We start from the raw sequence: 22,147 nt of genomic DNA on the forward strand, positions 1-22,147 counted from the left end.
TCCACTGTGACTGTGCGCTGCTGCTACAGCCTCCAGATTAGCCAGCAGCTCATCCTGCTCAACATTTTCTCACCAACTTTAATGGAAGTGTGATGTTTTCAGCTGCAGTGATGGTCATGGTGGCCTCCCTCTCCTCTTCTTCTCCTCTTCCTCTTTCATTTGTAAAGCCACTTCTGCTGCTTTCATTCATTTGGAAGTCCTGTAGCTGAGTTTGGGAGAGACTAACAGCCTCGGCAGCAGAGGGGAGAAAGGCCAGCTGCATGTTTGGCTTGAAAAGCTAAAATATAAGAAAATCAAATGGTGCTCTTTATTATTGTGTTGGTTTGTTTCCTGTCTCTTGGATGGAGCCCAGCTGTGCGTGGCCCCTGGGCCTGTGGTCAGAGTGTGTGTTGGATAATCCGGTCCAGGATGAGGATCAAACTGACATGGGATGAAATGTCTGTCACATATTTCAGCCTAATTTAAAAACATCCTCCATAAATATTGAATAATAACAATAATAATAAAGGGTCAGAAGATGACTTGTTGGAATGAAAATGAGCTTGTAGTTTGTCTGCTTTAATAATGTGACTGGAAAAAGGTTTTGTTGAACTTCAAATATGTCCATTTCTTTCACATTTCACCTTTAAAAGTGAAGCCATGTGGTTCCTTGAAGGAAAAACACGACTTTTTCATGTTTTTATGATAAATGTACGACTTTAATGTGAAACATTCAGAGTTTTTTCTCTTGTTGTGTTTGTTTGAAGCTGCTCCCTGTTGGCTTCAGCTGTTTGGAGTTTCCATTTTCTAAACTTCTACATTCTGAACCTTCTTCAGCTTTGAACAGATGATGAAACACTGAATGATTTCAAGCTCACACTTTGTCTAATAAACTTACATCTTTCATTCTTTATACAGATTGGTAGACTGTGGTTTGTCAGAGATCAGCTGTGATTATCTGGCAGCAGCGCTGAAGTCCAACTCCTCGTATCCCAGAGTGCTGGACCTGAGTGGAACCTACAACAACCTGCAGGATTCAGGAGTGAAGCAGCTGTGTGTTCTTCTGGAGAATCCACGATGTCGATTTGAAACTCTGAGGTCAGTCACCATGTTTTAGTTGTGCTGGGTTGAATATGATGTGAAAGTTGTGCTGACACTATGGATCAGTAGGCCCGCAGACCTCTATACAGGAAGTCTTGTTCGGCTTTTTGTAGAACTTCTGATCCCTGATCCTCTGAGTCTGACTCAGTAGATAATGCAGAGTTCTGAACTGATATGGATGAGCGGACTCAGGCAGCCTGACAGATTTGATGTCCATGTCTTCCCTGCTTGTCCTGATACACATAAACCTGAGTATCTGGTCAGTGGTTGTTGATCAATGGTCATGAGAATTTGCATAATTAAGATTGAGGAACTGACCTCACAGCCCATTTTTCCTTCAGTGGGCTGGTTTCAGTCATTATGCAAATATCCTGTTTACAGGCCTTTGGAGCGTGATGTCACGGGGGTGGGCGTGGAAAGGATTTTGGCCCCATCCGCCATTTTGGGGGTCTAGCGCAAGTGAAAAGGGAGCGAAGGCACACACAACAGCCATGGTTCGTATTTGCTATCTGGTCGGCTGCAATGTTCGATCGCACGACCGGCAAGAGAATAAGCTTGAAAATGGTTTATCTTTTCATTCTTTCCCGACCTGGAAGCAACATGAGGCAGCTCGTGTATCGATGTTACCAAACAAAAGCGTCTGGCCTGGATAGCAGCTGTGAGACGAGCTGATATCCAGTTCTCTTCCATCTCCAGATATCTGTTGGTGCTCCAGACATTTTCATTCCGGTAAGTTCTAAATATGTTCATATCACTCTTTATAGCCTATTAGTTTTATTTTCGATGCGCTCTGAGGTCATAGCAAATTAGAACAAACATCCTACTGAGTGATTTTGCAGAACTACCTTCTCTTTATAAAGTTGCTAATTATTTGGCATTATTGCAGCAAACCAGCCTATGAAATGGATGAAACATCGTGACTGGGTTCCAGCGCTACACAAGGGATCTGCTTCAAACATACCACCATGCCAATCAGATTACTTCTTCCATGTGAGGGTGAAGAGGTGACCCTTCAGGATAAGATGGTGAAGGTTTGCTGCGTTTGGTGAACAGTGTTGTAGTAAAACCAGGGAAAATGAAACTTGCTCCTGTTAAATATTCTTAAGTCTTTTGCCTTATAAATAGTGGTATTTTTTTTTCAAAAGATACAGTAAATAATGTTAGTAGTGGGTGATATCATGTAAACACTGTCATGATTTTATGTAAACATTTTGTCTTTTGTAAACTATAAATGACATGGATTCTACATTGTAACTGATGTGATTTTCTATAAAGTGGTTTTAATAATAAAAAAAGAGGCATAACTTAGTTTGTTTCTTTATTACATTTTTGAACAGTGGTACTCAGTCAGTACATATTCAGTAAATGCAAATTATTTACATGGCAGTGCACTTCAGGCATAAATCTAGACCTCTATATAAAACATTATGGCATTATAGCGATGACAACTCCTCCACAGTAGCAGGTGGGATTTTTCTTTTTTGAGGACGGCTCCTTTTAACTTTCAATACGGATGGTCTGTTTATGTTTTGATCAAGAGCCTTTTTTGGGGCAGCTGAAGAGGAGAAGTCCATCTTATGGCCAACCACTGGCTGTATCTTGGTCATATTACCCAGCAAAACCCAGTATGCAGGTTCATCTGTAACAGGCCTTGTGCCACGGATCAACACTGTTGCTTCTACATTAAACAGAAGAGCAGCGACATGGCTGCAGGTCTCCATGACTCCGGCCATTCAGGTGCAGTGGGCGGCTTCAACCTTCCCTGTGATGCTCACAGTGACCCATGGCTGCAGTGCTGCAATTCAGTCTTTGAGAGTGCAGCACCTGAAACACACACAGACAACGTTAATTTAAAGACAAGAACTATGAGCCAAGGCCGACATAAATGTGTTTTATCTACTTTATCATAAATGTAACAGTGTTTAGAAAGTTAGCACATACATGTAATTTTTCATTTCTTTATGTGTCCATCTATAGAACGCTGCATTTTATAGGGTAAATCTACCTCTTTTCTGTCAGAAACCTGCCTGCAGAAAATTAACCTAAAGTATGTAATGCAAGGATGTCATCACTTTAGAGATGGAGAAAGCATAAAGTGACAATTATGAATCACTTAATATGATAAGGAGATTCTGCAGGTCATTAATCAATGTATAAAACTAAAATAAAATGTATTTTTAGTGACACAGGATACAAATATTGAAGCAAAATGTATAATTAGAATTATTTATAATAAATATGAATAAATTATTGCAATTTCTTTGACCATAAAGAATAACTAAATCCTTCAGGACAATGTCTCATCAATGCACTGAACTCACTATGTTATCCCTCTAACAGCCTCCACATGTTCTCACTGTAATTTCCCCTCATGAATGAATGTATGCTGCACTAATCTGAATGTTTGCAGGGAAATCAAACGCATTTCACACGCAGTACTCGAGCTGACTTACCTTTGTTTGAATGACGACTTGTACTCGCTGACTGCACAGATAAGACCTTAGAACTGAAGAAGCTTCTCGGATGAGAGGTGAAACGTCTTCAAGCAACTCAAGGAAGTCCAGACGCTTTTCTTTCAAAGCTCCTTAGACCACAGATAAGGTACGAAATTATGTGAGGCTATGTCAGTAGCGGTTGGTCTTCAAGGTTTCTACTCCACGGCCGTGTTTCACATGGGTCCACATTTCCAATGCACGCTATTTTCTGCAAGTACCGCTGCTTCGCCTCTGGACGCAATCAGTCTCTATACCGTCCGTTTTCTTTGGAGCTGCTTTTAAGCATGATTCTTGTCGGCGTCGTTCCAACACAGTGTCTCTTTTGATTCGTAGACCCCGAAAATGGCGCCGCGCTCCGCGACGTGACGTCAACTCCAAAGCCCTATAAGATTGGGGAAACCTGCAGTCAGCTGAGACTGAAGAAGTCACCTGGATGAGTGACGAAATATTTCTCCCACAAAATGCTACGTCCAGATGAACAGAATCAGCTTTTGGAGAAACATGACTATCCTTGCAGGTCAGATCTTATCAGTTACACATGTTAGTGCAGCTCTCCTCTGGATTGTAGTTCTTGTTAAACTAGAATGGTTTTAGGAACCTGGACCGCAGATCCAAGGGAAGATATTACTTGTAAAGGACATAGTGCAAACACCTCTAATAGGTTGCTAACATAGATAAATACTCAGATTTACATCTTTATTGTTTCACAAAGGGTTGAAAAGTGAATGTGCACAGAGGTGTTGGTGGTGAGATGGGCACTTCCAGCACTGTAGATGTGTTCCAGCTCAGTGTTCATGGAATAATCTGGAGAGAGGATTCCTTGATGAATGTCACATCTTCTTAAAGTTATAATCCACATGGAAAACTGTCGATCTGATATCTACTCAACCAATCAGGTGTTTACATGCCCTTCACTGATCTTCAGCCTCACCTTATTATAACCCCCTCTCTCTCTTTTACATCTGAATTATCTTCACTTCACATCACTTCAGTCAGTTCAGATTTCATTAGCACATTAACTTTAGCATAATCCATTTTAATCCAAACACCTTTCTCTTTAAACTCTGTTTGTCAGTCACAGTATATCCAGTACAATCCTCTTTTTCACTGAGTCACACACATTCAGAGATCAGAGTGTCCTGTGTGTGCTCTCATTCACTCACACTCACTCTCATATGGCTGAAGTCTGTTTGTACAGAGGCTAACCTCAAGAAATCACATGATAGGGTGGGGATAGGTTTCACAATGAGCTCCCCGCAACCTTGGCTGATTGTGACCTACACCCATTTTCACACCTTGGCTCGTGTGATTAGGTAGAGGATCAACAGGGGGGTTCACGACCCCCTTGGCTGACTCTTCCCACAGGGCTTAAATCTGGGACTCTCCACCATTTGACCCTAGAAATAAAGAAGCTTCTTGGATGAGAGGTGAAACGTCTTCAAGAAACTTAAAGAAGTCCAGATGCCTTTTTTTCTAAGCTCTTTAGATGACTGCGAACCTTCACAGACACCTCATCAGTGTCACTCTCAGAGCTACCAGCCCTTTCCTAAAATCTCAAAGCTCTTCATTGAAATCAATGATATCAAAGCTGGAATTAAATGAGTCCTACTCTTCTGCTGATTCAGCATCACATTCATCTTTGGTCCTTGTTCTGCATCCCCACCATGGACTTCATTCCTTTCCAAGCCAGCCTTGAGTGTCCTTTATTCAACGTATGCTCTGCTTTAGACCTGATTTTAGCTTCTTTATCTCTCTTTGAACAAGTTTCTGTGCCTCAATCTTTTTCTTCTCTCCCTCATAACAAGACAGCTTCTTCTAACTGAGAACATGTTTGACTGATTTACTAATCCAGGGCTGATTTTTTGTGGAAAATAGTTCCTGTTTTCAAACTAATCCCCATTTTTTCCCAGAAAGAAATGTAAGCAGAAATAAATGATCTAAGTGAGAACATGAGCCTTTAAAAAGGCTCTTCTGAGGCTGCTGCCAGTGGTCAAACCCTCCAACAAAGCTCTGTAAATAAATATGTGATCATAGCTTTAGTTTTTAAATGTTTATTCTAGTTAACACAAATCAGGTGGGAACAACTCAAATAAAATATCAAAAATATTAAGTGGTCATCGGTACTCAGTTTGTTCAATACTAAATACACTGGAGCACAATTGTCCACATTTCTGAAATATTTCTGGGTGTAACTGTTACCAAAGTGCAATTTAGACCTGACCTGTGGTTGTTATCTAAGTGATAATCATCAATTCTACTAAAACAAATACAAAATAAAGAAATTTGACACATTTTGTTGATATCAAAAGCACACTGAACAATTCAGTGTTGTTTTACAGCTGTTCTCTCTTCACTTCTTCTCCTCTGATTCTCTCCACATGTTGCTCTGCATCAGTGCTCAGTTTCCTGACAAAAACAAGATTAAATATTGCTAAATATAATAGTATCTCATTATACTTCAACATAAGTGTTTTATTTTTGTAATTGTTTATCTGTTATTTTTCAGACTGAGTCACTGTGACCTGTCAGAGAGAAGCTGTGAAGCTCTGGCCTCAGCTCTCAGCTCTCAGTCCTCTAATCTGAGACAGCTGGACCTGAGTAACATTAACCTGAAGGATTCAGGCGTCAAGCTTCTGTCTGAAGGACTGAAGACTCCACACTGTACACTGGAAACTCTCAGGTGAGATCAGGCATTTTTCTTTCATCAACTGACAGAATTAGCAGATTAATAATAAGGCCGTCCTCTAATAAGAGGAGAAGTGGAGGTGTTTTGAATTGCAACATACTCTTATGTTAACAAGACAGGAAGTAGTTCCTGGGAACTGCTTCCTTTGTTATTGTCTAAGTAGAAACATGATGGTGAAACAGTGATGAGTTTGCAGAGGTGAATCCACAGCACACAACACAACAATGCTGTTGCATGCTGAAAGCAGACTTCTCACAGATTCTGAGACTGCAGGTTTCATCACTGTCCAACCAAAATTCACTGAACCAGCAGTAAATGAACGTCCAAAACTATGCTTCATGTTTAAAAAAACAGATGATCAGAGGGATTTGTGTTTACATCTTTTTTGTGTAATCTGTTCACCTGCTGTTTTAGCTGTTTGGTGGTTGTTGAGATGGTTTTGTGAACTTTTAGCTGAGATTCTGACATTTCTGTAGATACCACACGTGTCTAATTACTTTGTATAGCATGAATGGCCATAGCGAGGTTTTTAACAGTAAGAAAAGTTGTAAAACTTAAGAAAATATAGTTAAAAGTCCAAAACCTTCTACGTCTGGTTGCTTGTGGTAAGGAGCAGATCAAACGTTATAATTATAAATGGCTTCAACAGCACATTCAGGTCTGTGAGACTCATTCAGACGCTGAGCCGTGGCTCTGTGCTACATGCACATATTTCTGCATCTCTGCCATTCAGACACACTTTATATATAGTTTATTTTATGTAGTATTCAATACTGAACTGTACATTTAGTCTTTTTAAAGGCAGCAATTTTTATTCAGTGTTTTCATAAAAGCCTTATTTTTATCCATTTACTGCTATTAGGAAGAACAAACGTGAGGTTAAGAGCTGGACGAGTTTGAAACCTTTTGTCCTCCACAATGGAAAATGGGTGGAAATAAAAATGGGTATCACTTTAGCCAGCTCCTAATTTTATCAGCGTCTCAGCGTCTCCTATATAGCTCTCCTATTAGGGCTGGGCGATATGGCCTAAAATTCATATCGTGATATAATTTGAAGCATGTGCGGTAACGATATATATCGCGATATATTATTTTCTTCTGTATAACGTATTTTCCACACAATAAGGCACACTTAAAATCCTTTAATTTTCTCAAAAATCGAGTGTGCCTTATGTATGAATTCTAGTTGTGCTTACTGACCTCGAACCGATTTTGGCGTGCAGAAATCTGTTAAAAAATGTTTTAGAACAACTTTGGTAAGCCGCACTGCTTGATGGATTGTCAGAGCATTACGGCTGCCGTAGTGATGAGCTTTGGAGTAATCTGGGTCCAAAACTCCATCCACTTCAGGTCCCAAAGTTAAACAAACACCTAGAGTTAGAAACGGTCTAAATTCTTTCATCTTTAATAAACTCATCAGCGTTGCAGCTTTACCATGTGTAACAATTAAGTTTAACATCCAGGCATCCATGAAAACAGAATTTAATAAATTTAACGGAGTTAGAAGTTAACAGGAAGTTAGCTCGCTAGTTTCCACCTAAACATGACAAACCATGTTCTGACTGAGAGATTTTTGAAGCTAATTAAAACATACAGCTCTGCTATCACTTTCAACATAAATGAAGACAGAAAACTAAACAGCAGTGGCGTTTGCAGGGTTACTGAAGTTGGACTACCTGGTATATAATGTTGTGCTACGTGATCGCTAGTGACACAGCTATGTTAGCATAACATTAGCACAGTGAAGCTGGAGGATGAACGCCAACTGTTTTTCCACTCGATAAAAGTTAACGTGAGGGATTCTGGTGGTCAGGGACAAATGCAATCGCATAGCAGGATGCTATACACGGGCCAAAATTCAGTCAGGAGAACAACTGAGATTATTCATCCACAATACAAGGTTAGTTATTAATATACTGCAACAACATGGGAATAGAGCAGCTGCGAGAGAATTCAACATTAATGAATCAATGTTACGGAAGTGGAGGAAGCGCAGTTTTTGGCTTTCCCCATATTTCAAAAGTGCTTCATCTCTTTGTTATGGAATAATTTGCAGATAATAATGGTTGTAGCCGCTGCAATGCTTTCAACTAAAACAGGCGCAGCTTGATGACATCATCAACATGCGATAGAGTGGTATAGTCAAAATCTCTATCGTTGGCCAAATTTATATCGTTTCTATCGTATATCGTTTATACCGCCCAACCCTATCTCCTATATAAATTTTGCACTCAGCTTTGTTGTCTCCAATATCACTGAAATGCAGCCAGATGCTGCTCATTTTGCCTTTTCACTCTTTCCTGACATGCTTGCATTTTAGTACAGCTCCCATTTCTCTGTGTACCTGGTCTATACCACTACCCTTGCTGTCTATGGGACATTTCTGTCTTCTTTTACATAATGGTATGATCCCAGTCTGTCTCTTAAAGTGTTTGGCCACATGGTTTCCTCGTCAGAATAAAATCTCAGCCGTGCTCACATTGATTATCAGCAAGCCTGAAAATTGATCAATATTTGACATGTGAAAATATCTCAAGGGCTGGATTTGGCCCACGGGCCATATGTTTGACACCCCTGGTTTACACAGTTTGGTATTCAATGTACAAGTGAGTTAGCTCTCAGCTAACTAGCAGACAAGCTAACTGCTGGGACTGCGTCTTTCTAACAAGAGCGTCAGACACTCAGACTGGTTTTCTTTGTGGATGATGATGTGTTCTCACACTGATCCTTCATGCTGATGCTGCCATCCACCCACTGCTCCTGGATTCTTCATCATCATCTCCATCAACCCTTACAATACTCCACCTTCATCAGCTTCATGTTCAGGAGCCTGGATGGACAGTAATTCTTTCCATGGGTTATGGTGAGACATTGAGAGCTGAAGTCAAACAGCAGTGAGAAATGAAAGACTGATTCATTTCTATTTAGTCTTGTGATGTGCAGCTTTGTTCAGAGCATTAAGGCCCAGCAAAGATTACTGAGGTCACAGAGTCACTGATGAAACCTGTGTGCTTATAGAAACTGAAACCAGATGAACCAGAATAGAAGGACATTAAAATGAAGTGTCAGCTTAACACAGTAGCAGTTCAAATATTTCTGTCAATCTGAGCTGAAACATGAATCTAATCAAATCAAATATCAAATCAAAGTTCTTTGCCTCTGCCAGGACGTCAACATTTGATCTAGTTTGTTCCAAACAAAGTTCCCCTCAGAGTCCAGAGCCACCATCATAACATTATAACAGGCACCTTTGATCAACAGCGAGTGAACATTTATAAATGTGTGTTTTCAGAACAGGAACCAGCAGAACTATTTTTCTGTTATCAGGCAGCAGCACAAACGCTCATCAGCTCATTTACTGTGCAGGACTTTGAGTGTGTGAAGTGTGTGTTTGTACTGGATTTCCTTTGGAGAATCTCAGTCAGAAACAAGACAAAGAAAAACACTTTCAGTCGTCCAGGTTGAGTTGACAACATGAACTTCATTTATCTTCCTCTGACTTGACATGTTCTTCCTCCTCTGCACTGAGCCAGCTGCTAAGACTCACAAGCTCACTGACATTTTCTGATGATAAAGAAACTCTCTTCTTCTGTACAATATGAGCAGCAACAGAGAACAACCTTTCACAGGTACAGATGTTGCAGCTGTGGCCAAGTACATGTGCTGCATGTTTGGAGCAGCACTCTAATGGACAGGCCTCTGTACTGATGGTGGGCTCTGCTCTGTATCCACCACACTGTTCTCAGCTGAGTCTTCCTCCTGTTCACACTCTGATGAAGCAGCCAATAGGGCCAACTTTTTCTCTGGTGGCTCAGATGTTGTTGCTTCCACAGGTTTCCCTCCAACAACCCTCTGTTCCTTCAGTAAGTTCAGTAAGATCTGGGTAAACACTTGAGCTCCTTGAATCTGGCTCCAGTGCAGCAGCAGGTTTCACATATACAATGTTGGCATTTTGCTTGCGTGTCTCCAGGTCTGGTCTGAATGTAGACTTGAATTTGACCACGTAGGCGGGGTCATCATCTGAGCTCTCCATCACCTGAGAGCGATGACAAAACACAGAATCACAGAGCATGAAACCAACTTTTCTTCTCCCAGAAGTTCAGTCACAGACCTGCCACAGAAACAAGAATCAAAGATTCAAATGACGCAGAGCATTCATGTACTTATATACACAAACATGTCCTCTACATATTCATGCTGTATTTACTCACACATACAGAGGCTGTTTGTCTCTCACACACAAACAGGACACTGAGAAATACATCATGTTAAATATACCTGCAGGGTTCCAGCTGTGCACGTTGTCCCTGTTAGCTGTGATTGCCATGGCAACCTTGGTGTTGTGCGCGATGCAGGGACGTGTTCAAAGGCAGACGTCTGGCAGCAGCATCATATTTGATGCACTATCTGTACTGAGTGTGCTGACTTTATTTCAAATGTCCCACTGCTGTGCAACATGAATCACATGTTCTGCATGTTTCTGTAACTCCCAGGTAACCATGGTTACCCAGCTACGTCCAGTAGTCTCCAGAGAGACCAACAGCTGGTGCACGTTGTAACACCGTGGCTTTCGTAGTCTCTCCTTTTTCTACAGCTCATGTGTTCTTTTTGTGATGGTGCGTCTTGAGGCTCATACATGCCGTCATTTGTTGATCCTAAGAACGTTCCTCAGACCGACTTCTTCAACAACACTAATCGGCCTGCAGTTTGTAGCTACTCACTTCACTGTGGCGTTTGTTAGCTTGTCTTTCTTTGGTTTATCTAGACTCCTCCCACAAGCTGATCCAACGTAGTCTGCCCAAGCTTCCCACCTCTGTTTGTTTGGGTTTGTTTGCTGCCATCAACAGCGTGCAATGCATTTAAGTGATACTTCAGACATGAAGTACTCCGATGATAAGAAACTCAACTTTGGTTCCAAATAACTTTAGTTGTATCAACACTGCCCTCTGGAACAGTTTAAAATGAACATGTCAAAGATCTGTACCTGTCTCCATGTTTCTGTCCCCGCCCCTTTCTTTCTGTCCTGGGTCATGTGAGCGCTGCAGTAGTATGAGGCCCACCCTCAATGCTCTCATTGGCTGAGATGCATAATGACGCCCATTTCAAGCCAGCACTGGTCAACATCTGTTGGGTTCAGAAATTGAAGGAGAGAATACAATATAATCCTCCTCAGTCACTGCTCTGTTTCCTCAACTGAAAGCCTCAGACACACAGACACACAGGAAGCTTCTTCGTCACCACTCACTCCAGCTAATTTGCATACTGAGTCACATCTCAACAAGTTAACTTGACAAGAGAAATACATGTTTAAACCTTATCACATTATTCAATTATTTTCATTTTCTTTCTATACTAATCACTTGCTTTAACAAGAACACTCCTAAGTCACTCTTCTAAAAACTACTTTAATCCCTATTCTTTTGTTTTTTCCATAGCTCACTCCCCTGTCATATAATCCCTGTGAGTCAACTTCAAGCTTTAAGTCTATTTTATTAATCATTCACACCATTCTATCACTCATACAATTAGCAAGCTGATCTTCATTGCGTATGCTTGTTTTCTTAGCCAGGTTTAATCAATGTCTATGCATTAATCTTCATGAGTTTGTCTTTGTAAGGTTAATGCATTCTCTGTTTGTGTGTGTTATTTTTGCATATGTTGCTTCGCAGTATTTCAGACTCCTTCACAATTTTCCACTTTAAACAGTCAGTTTTCTCTTCCCCTGAATTACTAACCCAAACTTTGATTTCCCACCTTAAATAACAGCCCTCCTTGTCCTCAGCCATAAGTGAGGGCTTGCTTTTCAGGTTCATGGACACATCATGCTGTGAACAATTCAACCAGAAACTTGCCTTACCATATCCATTGATGTTAACCTATAATTTTCTTCCGACCGCTGGATGTGGAAAATTGATCCAGGTCTGCTTGCCCCTGAAAATAACAAAACTAAAACATTTTCATTATTATCACGAGTGCTTAAACGACCCACTTCTCTCTCTTTCCTGTCACAAATACCAATTATGTCATGCGTATGTCATGAATATGAATATAAGCGTCTTCTTCCTTGCATGTCATGTGATCATGTTAATGAAGTGTAAGCTGCATCTTCGTTGCATTTTTATGTATTCGTGTTTAATTTATGCATCTTTTCACTGAGCTTTAGATTCAAACTATCTCACTTCTGATTAATTTCAAAAATAATTTCACATGTAACAATTTGTGTATGTGTGTTTTCTATTCGTGTTTACCTCTTTTAAACGTGATATGGTGGACATCCCTAAACAATCATGAGTTCCGGCTTCAATTTCAACCCAATTATACCCTGTATTCTCGCAGTCAAACTCGTGCGGCTTCACCTGACACTGGTCCTTTTCTTCACAGTGTCCTGTGTGGCCTTCAAATCTCCAGCAAACACAGGCTCAACTCAGCTGTTGTCTTCTCTGTTTCTTTACAGTCTTTTCTTTTAGGTTAAGTCCCAGCATGGCAAATATGACACTCAATGTCCAGTGCTCTTCCACAGTTCTTTATCCCACTGTTCAACTGCCCAGCCTGTAATTCACAGCACATGTTACATCACTTTGCTTTTTTACATGCTTCTGCTGGTCGTCAGTCGTCATCAGTGTTAATGATTCAGTGGCACTGTCTTTTGCCTGTTGTAAAGCATCCAAGACCACGATGTTCTGCCGGTCTTCATCAGGAGATTAACTGTCCTTTGAGTTTCTTCTCAGTTTAGGGACAAAGTGAGAGATCAAGCCACACAATTTCAGCCAAAGACTGGCTTATTTTCTCAATGTTAATCTATCCTTTTTAACGGTTTACTCAAAGTTCCATGTTGAGAGAAGTCCACCTGTATTGACACACTAAAGCATATAATTAATATCATTTTCATTTCTTTTATCATAAAACCTCCATTTGCTTCATCTGCCTAGAGTTTAACTCGTCTCTCTCTCTGGGTGCACACTTGTCACAGTGAGTACCTTTTATGGGCATGTAGTTCCTGTTCAATATTTCCACAGGCACACATATTTCCTGTTTTCTGCAGACTAATCGAACTCTTTTGTTTTGTATTTATAGTCTACAAACCCTCTTTAATTCTACTAAACCTTAATCTAAAAACAATACACCTTCATTTCAGACACACACTTTTTAAATATAGTAAATTCTTTGCATTTGTCAGCCTTCACATCACCGTCTTCCACGTGCTCCATTTCAATCCTGCAAGACGCAGAAATAAACATCTCCTTCACCTAACATAAAACTAAATTACCATATCAACATACAATTACTGAATTTCAAACTGAAATACATTGTCTTTCAAAAAAAGTACTTTCAAACTTTAAAACATCCTACTGTGCATCACAAAAGAAATATATCTCACACCTTTATTTATCATTTAAAACCTTCTAAATCACTCTAGATCCTCTGACCAAAACGCTGGTCTAAAGTATGAACAGTTTCTTTACTCTATTTCCAAACTCAGTCACAGATCATATGTTCACTATAATCACTCATTTTTTATACTCTATTTATACTATTGTAGTGAGCAAAACCAGCATCTTACTTACAGGCATTTAGCAATATTTGCAAACAACAGTTATAAAGCTCAATACTCTAAACCGAAACCAATCTCTCTGCACGTCACAGCTCCTCATTTCCATTCACACACACCGTCTAAAAATAACTGCAGCACTACCTCAGACTCCTGTCACACAGAGATCTCTTATTTTATATTACAAAGACGTCTTATAATTACAACTGCACAGATTTTTAGGCCTTTTAACACCTACACAATTTTGACAAATTTACTATAACCGCCTCAAACAGACAAACCCCAGGTTTTTTGCGTTCAATTCACCAAGTTTTAAGTTAAAGTTACACGCCCGAAACCCGGTTTCTACTGACCAAAAAAGCGCAACCTACTGTCCCGGACAGTAAAAGTGATCCAATCACTTAGCGTATTCTGGGACGCCCCGTACCCCAGAGGTCGCCAAACTGGACTAACCCTCTTCGCCGAGAGGTCAAGGCCGAGCGTCCTATGGCCGTGAGAGACCGTCACATCTGAGCTCTGCGCTTCTAAGGACTCCAAGTCCTGTCCTAATATAATTTAATTACTTTGAAAACACCCCATAAAATCACACAAGCAATTCTATTGATGTCCAAACCCGGCTTTATATTCAATTGAGACTTTACTGTCACAAACACTTCGCCAATTACCTATTTCCTACGTGAGCCTTGAACTCACTTTCACTGTTTTCCTTTATTCTCTTTAACTCAGTACTGTCACTTATAAACTTCCATTTCATTATCATTACTTCAACTTCAGTTCTCATGAGATTTTCACCAAAATCAAAACAGACATTTACCAGTAATTTCAGTGAGTTGACTTTTAATTTGTGATGTCCAATTTGACAAATTTCGGAAAATTCAACAGGTATGTGCCTTACCTTTGAATAAGCCGGCTTGTCACTCACTTTCGACCACTGACTCGTATCTGCTCGTCTAATCACCACGGACCCCGGATTTCTCTCCGTCTACACCTCCAAACACACTCCCTCAACACCGGACGAAGCCCCCAAATGTTGGGTTCAGAAATTGAAGGAGAGAATACAAAATAATGACCACTGATCCGGCCAGGTGAAGTTAGACGAAGATTTATTGACGCATGCGGAGAGACTAATCCCGTACGCAGACAGCATTGATCTCTGCCCAACAACAACACAGCATTAGTTTTATGCATCGAGGTATTTTTAGTGACGCCCTCTCTACGTCAGTACATGCATCAGTTTCAAAACGACAAATGTTCTATTTAACAACCGCCTTAGCTCTGGAACATCCTGCACCTGCTTCTTCATCAAACAGTCACATAGTTATGCTTAAACTCTCACCTACAAATAAACCCCCTGCCTGTATGTGAGTGTGTGTGTGTGTGTGTATGTCTGTGCATGTATGGGTGTGCATGTGTTGCCCTCGCTCTGCACCTTATTTGACCTCTCTAACTATATGTGTCTGTATGTGTGTGTATGTGTGTAATAATCTTGACTTATGTGTAAAATGTATAAAACAAATGTTTCAATCTAATACAACTCCTTAAAGCTTAATCCAAGCTTAATCAAAGATATAAATGCACAATAAAATAACCTGCTCTTAGCCTGCACTTAGACTCTGCTTTCAGTTTCACTTTTGCAAAGCATGGTGATTCCTGTCAGCCTGCAACTCAGTCTCTCACCCACTGAAGTCTGGACTTCAGTGTAGGAATATAAAAAACATTCAAAAGCCTTTAACATTATAGATTCAACTCAACAGTTTAAAGTGGTTCTTACTGGACCTGTAATAAAAGCTTAATTGGGTGCCCATATGTTTAAACATCTAAATGCAATATCAATATTAATAATTAATGGAATGGTAATAATGATTATAAAAAATAGCAGCAAAAATATCTTCCTAATCTCTACACATCCCTCCTGTGACCCATGGCTTTTATATTCAGAGCCAGTGAGCACTTTCACAATAATCATGATTTTAAAAACTGTGAATAAAATAATTGCTGACATTAATCAGTTAATGAGTTAACGAGATAATAACAGGTTAAGTTGCACTAATAATTAGACTTTGATGACAAACTGATGTGATCTCCATGTTTCCTTTGTTGGACTGTGGGCGAGTGTCAGAACTGAATGTACTGAGTAACATGTAGTGTTTAAATATGTGTCAGTTCCAGTTTCAGAGCTCTAAAGTGCAGCTATCATGTTAGGAATATGTTAGGAACAGACAGTAACACTGAGGTCAAATCTTTATTTTACCACTCGCTGCATTCTTGATGTTCATGAATTCAGCAGGTTCATGATTGTCTGCAGCATTAATCTCATATTTCCATCTAAAGTGTTGAATTTGACTGTTTGATGTTCTTTATGATCTCTGGCACCAGTTCATCTGTAGGCTGAGCTCAGTCCATCCATTTAGTGAAATGATGTTTAAAGGTCTCCTTGTTCTGTGAACGTGCACAGATCCTGAAGCAGAAAGCCTGGGTTAACAGAGAAATGAGCCTCACTGTGATGATGCTCATCATCTCTGACTGGGATTTGAGGTTTTGTCAAAGCAGCAAAGAAAGCCTGGCTATGTTGGACTGGGTGTGGAAGCAGCTCCCAGTTTGAGTTCAGGAGACAGACACCCTCTCTACTTTGAAGATCAACTTCAAACTTTCCTTTTTGATAAAGCTTATAGTTAGAGTTGGATCAGGTGACCCTGAACCATCCCTTAGTTATGCTGCTATAGGCTCAGGCTGTTGGTGGACTTCCCATGATGCTCTTCTTTCTTCTCCACTCTCCTCTTTTCACTCCTGATGCTTTTATATGTCACTACTGCATGTCCTTAACTTTTGTCTTCTCTCTCCTTAATTTGTGTTTTGTTCTTGTCTCTCTGCTCATCTCTTCTCTTTCCCCTCACCCTGCAACCAGTCATGGTAGATGCTCCTCCTGGAGCCTGTTTTCACTGCGAGGATCTTTGTGTCAAAGGGAGTTCTTCCTTCCCACCATCACCAAGTGCTGCTCACAGTGGATTGTCTGATGGTTGGGGCTTTCTCTCTAATTTGGAGGCTGTTACCTTACACTGTTAAACAGCATGAAATGACTGTTGTTGTCTGTTGGGTATTGTCACTTATAAATAAAGTTACACTGAAGGGATGTAAATGGATAGATGTTGTTGTGAAAAAAAGAGAAAACGATTGTTGAGAGATAGATTGTTGTTTTGTGTGTCTGCAGGCTGTCAGGCTGTCTGATCACAGAGGAAGGTTGTACTTCTCTGGCCTCAGCTCTGAGCTCCAACCCCTCCCATCTGAGAGAGCTGGACCTGAGTTACAATCATCCAGGAGACTCAGGAATGAATCTGCTGTCGGCTGGACTGAAGGATCCAGGCTGGAGACTGGACACTCTCAGGTATGAAAAATGTCTGATAGAGGAGGAAGAGCTGGAAACATTTCCTGTGTCTTTCACTCACTTCCTGTTTGTTTCCTGCAGATGAGACATGAACAGTCACACATGCAGGAATATTTTCAGGGACAGACACACTAGTCTAGCTGGATAGTACATGGATATTTATATAGGGGTCTCCAAGGAGTCTGTTTGCAGGAACATCTAGGTCACAGGTGTACCTGAGATAGATGCCAGTGTACCTAATAAAGTGTCAGCTAACATTTGGAAATGGAAGCTTAAATAATGACACACTCTACATTCACAGCTGAATTCACAATAAATTTGTTATCAAGTGCACATTTGCCTGATATTGTTCTCAAACAACAGAATGAGAATGAAATATTGATTCTAACAGGGCCCATAAACGGCATTAGCTTAGCAGCATTAGCTTATCAGAGTTTCCATCATGGTCACATAAATCCTTAGCAGAGCAAAGTGGCCTACTTAGCAATAGCTGCTCAAGTTGTAGAAAGCAAGGGAAAACAGTATTAGCATTAGCTGCTAATGGCAGCCTACATAGCATTAACTCCTGACATCGTTATAATGCAAGTGAAAAGTGTTAGCATAATCGGATAATGCTAACTTGCATTAAATTATTATTAGCTACTAACTGCAGTCTACTTAGCAGTACTTGCTTACATTGTTATATAGCAAAGGAAAACGATACGAGCATTACATTCTAATGCGTATTTGCCTTGATTTAGACGTAGGTGCTAATGGCGGCCTTCTTAGCATTAGCAGCTCAGATTGTTGTAATGCTGGGTAAAAGAATGTTTGCATTAGCCGTTCACATTGTTATAAAGTAAAGGGAAAGAGTGTTAGCATTAGCTACTCACATTATTTAAAAAGTAAGGGAAAACAGTGTTAGCATTAGCGTATCATTTTAATTCACATCAAATTAGCATTAGCTGCTATCATCAGTCTACAGAGCACTAGCTGCTCACATTGATATAGGGAAATGGAAAACGATATTAGCAATCGTCGGTAATAATTATTCACCCCTAATTAGAATTAGCCGCTAATGGCGGTATACTTAGCATTAACTCCTCACATCATTATAAAGCAAGTGAAAAGTGACAGCATTATCGGATAATGCTAACACACATCAAATTAGCATTAGCTAATAACAGCAGCCTTCTTAGCATTACCTGCTCACATCGTTATAACGCAAGTGAAAAGTGTTAGCATTATCGGATAATGCTAACTGACATTAGCATAACTAACATGTTAGCATTATCGGATAATGCTAACTCACATCAAATTAGTATTAGTTAATAATGGTAACCTACTCAGTATTAGCTGCTCACATTGTTAAAATTGAAGGAAAAATAGTATAAGCATTAGCTACTGATATTGTTAAAAAGTAAGAAAAAACATTGTTAGCATTAGCGGATAAATTAGCATTAGCTAGTAACGGCAACACACTTAGCATTAGCTGCTCACATTGTTATAAATCAAGAGAATATGGTATTAGCATTAGTTGCCAATGCTTATCCACCTAAAATATGCATAAGCCACTAATGGTAGCCTATTTAACATAAACTTCCTATTGCTGAAGTTAAATGAAGTTAATTGGCTTAACGGAAATTAAAGTAGTGTTAGCATTAGCTACTGATATTGTTATAAAGCAAGAAAATATGGTATTAGCATTAGTTACTAATGCTTATTCACTTCAAATTAGCATTAGTTAATAACAGTAGACTTCATATCATTAGCTGCTGTCATTGTTACAAAGCAAAGGAAAACAGTATGAGCATTAGCTGCTAATGCTTTTTCATCTAAAATTAGAATTAGCCACTAATGGCGTCTTATTTAGCATTAGTTAAAATTGAATGAAAAATAGTGTTCACATTAGCTACTCATATTGTTAAAAAGTAAGAAAAAACATTGTTAGCATAAGCGGAAAATGCTAATTCACCTCAAATTAGTATTAGCTAATAACGGCAACCTACTTAGCATTAGCTGGTCACATTGTTATAAAGCAAGAAAATATGGTATTAGCATTAGCTGCCAATTCCTATTTACCTAAAATTAGCATTAGCCACTAATGGCAGTATACTTAGCATTAACTCCTCACATCATTATAATGCAAGGGAAAAGAATTAGCATTATCGAATAATGTTGACCTTGGCCCACTGGAAAAGTTCAGAACTAAAGATTTAGGAGTGTTTCTCGATAGCTCTTTCTCATTTGAGAAACAAATAAATTCTATTATTAAAACCAGCTGTAAGGTTTATATGGTTAATTGTCATTTATGCTTGGAAAAATTTGCTCATATATGAGTTTTATAATCGATTGCATAATGATAGAGGTTTGATCCTTAGTAGTCTGTAAAGACTCTGTGCCTTCCAGAGTGCTCTGGCATGCACACACACCTTAAGGTCATTAGAGAGATCGTACCTTCTCTTACTGATTTAGGGTATAGGACAGGGGTCGGCAACTTGCAATACTTGCAAAGTAGATATTTCATTTAAGGGAGGAAACACTACGAATATGCAAAAGCATTTGCTCACAAAACACGTGACAACCTTAAATGAATGTCGTGTTTTTAATTCTGCTCCGGACTCGTAAATTTCAACCCAGCAACAGCGGTAACGTTTGCACGTCCTCTCCCGTTAATGTGGCAGGTAAATAATCAACTAACAGTGCATATTATGTTAGCGCGATCTGCCTTATTACAAGACCTGCCATTACTATGCGCTGCATTTAGGTGACCATGATGAGACAGACAGAGTCTGGCTGGCGCTCGCTGGCAGTTCTCGCTGCAGTCTACTGGTAGCGTCTCCTTTCAGGCCAGGATAGTCGAGTGTCACAGAGCAGTGACTAAGTTTGTGGTAAAAGCCTTGCACCAAGGGCGTAGATTTGGTTTTGGCATTGGTGGGGACGGATGATTCAACCACCGAAACCTGCCCTGTTTCTTTTTTTGTCCTTTTTGTCTTTGTTTCTTGATAAAAAAAAAGGAGAAATATCCTTGCCTACATACAGTATGCTATTCTACATGCTTTTAAACCATTTAAAATTACAATTCATAGTTTTATATGTGAATTATATAATGTTAAATTACTATTAAATAAATGACTGATTTTAGACTTTAGTTTACTTCAGCCATATTCCATATAAATCAGGTATCATACAAAAATAAAAAATAGCTTCAAATACAGTCATGACAATAAAAGAATATGACTTTAAGGACCTAACAACATTACTTCAGTTATAGTACACCAACATCTCTTACACATTAGTACAAAGGGAACACTGAATGACCTGGTGGGTTTTGTCCATAAAACTACTCATCTAAGATGACCACAAAGTAAAAGATCTCTCAGCAAAATTATGCAACATTTTAGGCACTATTGCCCCGATCAAATCAGTGAGCTGGGACTTTTTATTCTAAACATGAACTACTGTTACAGCAACAGACATGGACTACTGGTGTCCCACACAACAACTCAATGTCCACTATGTGAAGGAGTCTATACTATACTGTCTATACTATACTGTCCTGGTGGACATGGCAACACTTTTTTCATTGTTACATACAGTTTTAGACTGATGTGGGCCAAAGCCTAGCACATACCTTCCAACCTTGAGACCTCAGAATTAGGGAGACATTGAAAGGTTTTTTTTTTTTTTTACAGTGTTTACTTATCGGGAAAAAAATAAGATAAATGTCACCGGCCTGTTCCGGGGGTGTCCAAATTCAGAGGCTGCGTCCACCTGAGGACCCGGCCTTTGCGGTCTAAGTGGGCCGGGTCCTCCGAAAGCCGGGTAGACCGGAAATGAGCGACTGTGAAATTGGGGGTCTAGCCTTCATAATTACGTCACCTCTGCCGTCTGCTCCTTGCTGTCTAAATAAAATAAAATATAACCGGACGCTTGCATAGATTCTCGACCATCTCACACTTCTGTTTAATCAGTTTTCTGTTTGACATTTATTCAGCTGTGTGAAAACCCTGGAGGAACCCTCCCGAGGGATTAATAAAGTTTTATTTAATCTAATCTAATCTAATAACTTTAATCTCAGCCAAACCGATTTACTCACGAACAAATAAAACACTGAAAAAGGCCAAACAATAACATGTTTAAGTTATTTGAAGTTTACACAGCTACATTCTTGCCTGAAAATATGTTAAAAGTTTATTTCGCGACCCAGAAAGAGTAATGAGAGTAATATTAATACTAAGTAGCTGCAGTAGTAGCAGCTATTGTTGGAAACTGGAATTGGCTGGGCCAATCTAGGATATGGTTTTTCAATTTTGTTGTCCAGGTGGAAAATCGGGAAAAATTGGTGAGAATGGTGGCTCCGGGAGATTTTCGGGAGGGACACTGAAATTCGGGATTCTCCTGGAAAAATCGGGAGGGTTGACGTGTATGGCCTGGTATTGCCTGTAACGTTATTATGACGGACACATTTTATGAGTGAACTTGACTTTAAGTGACTTACAGGTTTCTTTAAAAAATACTTTCTTATATCCAGGTTCTTCCTTTTGCCATCCTCCTCCTCTCAGCGCAGGATTGCCGCTGCTAAAACTAAGCAGAGCTCCCTGAAAGGCTCAGCCAATCACATTGGCCATATTTGTCACATGAGGTCGGACTCCAGTAGAGAACGTAATTTAACTCTTTCTGCACCGCTGGGTGAATGAGACGTTGACAGATCGTTTTTTTCTTTCTATCGGGTTTGTTTTTCTTTACTCGAAGAGATCAAATTATTGGTGGGGACAATTCAATAATCGCTGGATTTTGGTGGGGACACGTCCCCTCCGTCCATGCCAAATCGACACCCTTGCCTTGCACCCATTGGCCACAGCAGATGCCCCCGATTTTCAGTAAGTGAATGTGTTTAATTGTAGGCAGGGACATTACTGGATATTCTTGTGTAATTGCTACACAATAATTTATGTTATACTTTGTTATTGCTA

General features: G+C 39.8%; 1 long non-coding RNA gene across 1 annotated transcript; it reads right to left on the bottom strand.

Annotated features, from left to right (window-relative positions):
* Positions 1-9,371: 9,371 nt before the first annotated feature.
* Positions 9,372-11,379, bottom strand: LOC112845448 (uncharacterized). The gene is made up of 2 exons (XR_003218266.1): positions 10,540-11,379; positions 9,372-10,297 (listed from the first exon to the last, which is right to left on the bottom strand). It is a non-coding gene; the product is annotated as an uncharacterized LOC112845448 (long non-coding RNA).
* Positions 11,380-22,147: the final 10,768 nt, after the last annotated feature.

This window comes from Oreochromis niloticus, unplaced genomic scaffold, assembly GCF_001858045.2.
Source record: "Oreochromis niloticus isolate F11D_XX unplaced genomic scaffold, O_niloticus_UMD_NMBU tig00007374_pilon, whole genome shotgun sequence".
Lineage (NCBI taxonomy): Eukaryota > Metazoa > Chordata > Actinopteri > Cichliformes > Cichlidae > Oreochromis > Oreochromis niloticus.